Genomic DNA, 5,040 nt, shown 5'->3' with positions numbered 1-5,040 from the left:
TCCTCCCTTCAGATGGAGCCCTCTGCTCTCTGGGATGTAATTACAATATCTGGCCTGTTTTAATGAAGGCAAAAATATTCAGTATTTGTGTGCGACTTCTCCCATGTTGGAGAGGGTGGGAGGGGGCAGGGCGGGGAGCGGGGCTTTGGGAGAATGAGAGACTAATAACCGCACCTTTGCATTACCATCTAGCGTCTCAGTTCACAAAGTCTATTCACATGTATTTTCTCATGGAATCTATGGCCCTACCACGGCGGCCAAGTGTTTTAGAACCATTTGTGCCAGCAAGGTGTGTCTGCATGGTGTTTTAAATGATGTTGACATTATGTCAGCTCAAGTAAATCAATATTTCCATGCCAACCAACTCATCTAGCTGAGAGTTCACATACCAGGATATCAGTTAACTTACATCAAAAATGTTTCCTTAGGAAGTCAGTTTTTATTTCTCTTATTGTTTATGGTGATGTTCACTGACCTATTCCTAGCATGTTACACTAACCTTGAACCGCTGACTGGAATAAGCACAATTATTTTACAAACCACTAGAAAAATAAAGAGCTTTATTAGTTACTATACAACCATTTGTTGTAAACTATGTGCCAATTTCAAAGATACCAAAATTTGAAAAATAATGCATGTTTAAATCTGCAAAATGGGCCAGGCACAGTGGCTCATGCCTGCAATCCCAGCACTTTGGGAGGCCGAGACAAGCAGATCACTTCAGGTCAGGAGTTCAAGATCAGCATGGCCAACATGGAGAAGCCCCACCTCTGCTAAAAATACAAAAATTAGCCGGGTGTGGTGGCAGGTGCCTGTAATCCCAGCTACTCGGGAGGCTGAGGCAGGAGAATCACTTGAACCTGGGAGGTAGAGGTTGCAGTGAGCCAAGATCATACCACTGTACTCCAGGCTGGGCGACAGAGCAAGACTCCATCTAAAAAAGAATAAATAAAAATAAACAAATAAATAAATCAGGAAAATGGTCTAGGTGACAATGAACACAACAATAAACATTAGTCCATCTGACTTTGGCACATGAATTTTTTTTTTTTTTTGAGACAGAGTCTCACTCTGTCGCCCAGGCTGGAGTGCAGTGGTGCGATCTCGGCTCACTGCAAGTTCTGCCTCCCAGGTTCACGCCATTCTCCTGCCTCAGCCTCCTGAGTAGCTGGAACTACAGGCACCCACCACCATGCCTGGCTAATTTTCTGTATTTTTAAGTAGAGATGGGGTTTCACCACGTTAGCCAGGATGGTCTCGATCTCCTGACCTTGTGATCCACCCGCTTCAGCCTCCCAAATTGCTGGGATTACAGGCATGAGCCACCGCACCCGGCTGGCACATGAATTTTTTTACTCAGCATTGATCCCAAATTCAATAGCAAATGGGAGAGGTACAGAAGGAGAGAGGTGAGAGGCAGTTTTCAACTTATCAAGCTAGAAGCTCATAGACCATTTTTCTTATGCTCTATAAGAGCATAGAGACTTAAAATTTTACAGTTCCATTTCATAGGTGAAATTATCAGTGCTCCAAGACATACATGGCTGCTCAAGGCCACACAGGTAAGAGTGGCATGGAACTCAACACTAGGGCTTCTGCTTCAAAATTCAGTGTCCTAAACAACTCAAATTCCATCAACTGATGGGTGAATGGATAAACAAAATATGGTATAACCCTATGGTGGAATATTATTCAGCCAGAAAAAGGAGTGAAATACTGATACATGCTACAACATGGCGAACCTTGAACACATTCTGCTAAGTGTAAGACATCAGACACAAAAAGCACATGTTTATTTATATGAAATATCTAGAATAGGCAAGTCCACCGACAAGAATACAGATGAGTGGTTGCCAGGGGCTGAGAGGAAGGGGGCAATAGGGAGTGACTGCTCATGGGAATGGGGTTTCCTTTTGGGGGGATGAAATGTGCTGGAACTAGATGGTGGTGATGACACACATCCAATGTACTAAGTGTCACTAGTGGCCGGGCGCAGTGGCTCATGCCTGTAATCCCAGCACTTTGGGAGGCTGATGTGGGCGGATCATGAGATCAGGAGTTCAAGACCAGCCTGGCTGATATGGAGAAACCCCGTCTCTACTAAAAATACAAAAATTAGCCAGAAATGGTGATGCACGCCTGTAATTCCAGCTACTCGGGAGGCTGAGACAGGAGAATTGCTTGAACCTGGGAGGTGGAGGTTGCAGTGAACCGAGATCACGCCACTGGACTGTAGCTTGGGTGACAGAGCGAGACTCTGTCTCAAAAAAATAAATAAACAAAAAATAAGTGTCACTAGTGGTAAATTTTATGTTCTGTGTATTTTGCTACAATTGAAAGAAAGGAAGGAAGGAAAGAGGGACGGAAGGAAAGAAGGAGAAAGTAAGAAAGAGAGAGGGAAGGAAGGAAGGAAAGAGAAAGCAAGAAAGAGAGGGAAGGAAGGAAGGAGAAAGCAAAAAAGAGAGAGGAAGGAAGGAAGGAAGGCAAGAAGGAAGGAAGGAAGGCAGGCAGGCAGGAAGGAAGGAAGGAAAGGAGGAAGGAAGGAAGGAAGTCAGGGAAAGTCGAATATTCCATGTTCCCTCCTCCCTGGTACTGTGCAGCCCTGGTCTGCAGGCTGGCACAGCAAGTGCCTACCATGCAGGGGGCACTGAATAAATTGTCGATAGAATCGGTGGTGGCCGCTGTTTTAGAGAATTGTAGGAAATCCCCAGCGGAAAGACAGTGCGTTGCTCTGGAGGTCACAGTCAGGAGGCTGGGGGTGGAGGTGGGCAGAGAGAAAAAGAAGTGAGAAAAGAGAGCTGTGGAGAGACAGGCAAATGGGAGAAACAGGGAAAAAGAAAAGAAAGAAGAGAGAAAAGTGGGGAAGGGGAAAGGGCCTTCTCTTCAGAGAAAGCGGGTCAGGAAGGAGAGAAGAGGGTGGGCTGAGGTGAGAGGAGGAAGGAGGGGCAGTGGGGAGAAGCTGAGGCAGCTGGAGAGCTAACGTGCCAGAGGAGAGGGCACAGCGGGCACTTGGCAAGCCCACTCCCCACCCCCTGCCCGGGTTGTGCTTCTCCTCCTCCCACAGGAAGATGAGCAGAGCTGGCCTGGGATCATCTGTCTTCATTACACCATCCCCACCAGCCCCGTCACTTCTTGCCAGAAAACTCATCAATATTCCCCTGTGGCTTGCCAGACCCAGCCCCTTTCCTCCTCTGCCCCCACCCCAGCCCCCCAGCATCCTCCAAGGCCATGTGCCTGGACCATCTGATGAGCACACCCCAGTCCTCCGCTCCGGGGTACCTGCTCTCCTCTCTCTCCTCAGCAGATCCAACCATGGCCCTCCCTCCTGGCCGCAGGGTCTCTGCTAGGGAGGAAATGGACACATTCCCTGGAGCTGTGGAGAAGCCTTCCTGGAAGCCAGCCGGGCTGAGACGGGCTATCTCAGTGTGTCAGCCCCATGGGGAAGACATTCTTGACCCGGTGTTTGAAATTTCAAAGCACCCCCCGGCACTTGGTATCCCTTGCATGTACTTCATTTTTCTCTAGTCTAAACCCTTGACCGTTGTCTAGTATGGGCTCTGTATGGATAACCTATAGTGCATATTTATGTTGTTTATTCGTCTCCTCCTTGTAGAATACTCTGGGAGGGCAGGGCTTATGTCAGATGTGTTCACTGCTGCATACCCACTCCTAGGACAGTGCTGGGAACATAAGTGGAATGAATGAGTGTTGCAGTGTTGGGTTTGGACGCCCAGCAGCAGTGTTGGCACCTTCTGGGTGCCTAACAGCCTCACTAAAGATTGGGATAGGGAAGTTTCAGTACTGAAATCCAATGGCTTCAATACCAAGAAACAAAAGCAGAAACCAGATTTAAAAACTCCTCTGATTCTCACCCATCCAGTGGCCTCTGTTACCTTTAGAATAAAACTCAAACTATTTCCCAACCTGGCCCAACTTTATGAGGCCCCTGGCTGCATTTTTCATCTCATTTCCTACTAAGCTCTGCCTCATTCACTCTGCAGAAGCCACTGTGGACCTCTTGCAGCTGCTCCAACCTTTGTCCCAACCTACCAAGGTTATTCCCCACTCAGTGTTTTAGCACCACAGCCCAGACTTTAATACAGGCAGGTGAGCCCGGAGAGCTCAGTTGGTAGAGCATCAGACTTTTAATCTGAGGGTCCAGGGTTCAAGTCCTTGTTCGGATGTCCTAGTTTGGCTGGGCACGGTGGCTCACTCCTGTAATCCCAGCACTTTGGGAGGCTGAGGGGGGAGGATCACAAGGTCAGGAGTTCGAGACCAGCCTGGTCAGTATGGTGCAATCCTGTCTCTACTAAAAAGTGCAAAAATTAGCTGGGCATGGTGGCGTGTGCCTGTAATCCCAGCTACTTGGGAGGCTGAGGCAGGAGAATTGCTGGCAGGGGGAGGTTGCCGTGAGCCAACATCGCGCCACTGCACTCCAGCCTGGGCGACAGAGTGAGACTCTTGTCTCAAAAAAAAAATACAGGCAGGCAACTGGCTTCAGACAGCCTGTCCCTCATTCTATTTAGGTCTCAGCTAGAATCTCACCTCCTCAGAGATGCCTGCCCTGACCACCTGAGCTAACACAGTATCCCCCATCCCTCTCCATCCCCTGACCTGCTTTTTTGCTTCTGGTGCTACCTGACTGTACAGTACATATGTTTGTTTATGGCTCTTTCATTAGAGTGTAAGCTCCATGAGGGCAGGAACTTTGGTTCCTGGAACCCAGGTAGTAGATGCTGTTGGTACTCTGCTCACCTCCTTTGCTCTAACTACAGAGTGGTGCTTAACCATCCACCAGCATCTGCATTTCTTTGCCAGATGGCTTTCTCCTGCTGTGCCTGCTTTGCTTGCCTTGTGATATGGCTTGGCTCTGTGTTCCTACTCAGATCTCACCTTGACTTGTAATAATCCCCATGTGTCAAGGGCGGGACCAGGTGGAGATAATCGAATCATGGAGGAGGTTCCCCCATACTGTTTTCATGATAGTGAGTTCTCACCAGAGATCTGATGGTTTTATAAGGGGCAGAATTCCCCCTTTGC

At 48.3% G+C, this 5,040-nt stretch overlaps 1 non-coding gene across 1 annotated transcript; it reads left to right on the top strand.

Annotated features, from left to right (window-relative positions):
* The first annotated feature begins 4,111 nt into the window (after positions 1 to 4,111).
* TRNAK-UUU (transfer RNA lysine (anticodon UUU)) lies at positions 4,112 to 4,184 on the top strand. Its single transcript has one exon. It is a non-coding gene; the product is annotated as a tRNA-Lys (tRNA).
* Positions 4,185 to 5,040: the final 856 nt, after the last annotated feature.

Source organism: Pongo pygmaeus, chromosome 1 (genome assembly GCF_028885625.2).
Source record: "Pongo pygmaeus isolate AG05252 chromosome 1, NHGRI_mPonPyg2-v2.0_pri, whole genome shotgun sequence".
Lineage (NCBI taxonomy): Eukaryota > Metazoa > Chordata > Mammalia > Primates > Hominidae > Pongo > Pongo pygmaeus.
Note: the sequence above shows the minus strand (reverse complement) of the source record. Positions and strands in the feature narration are given on the sequence as shown.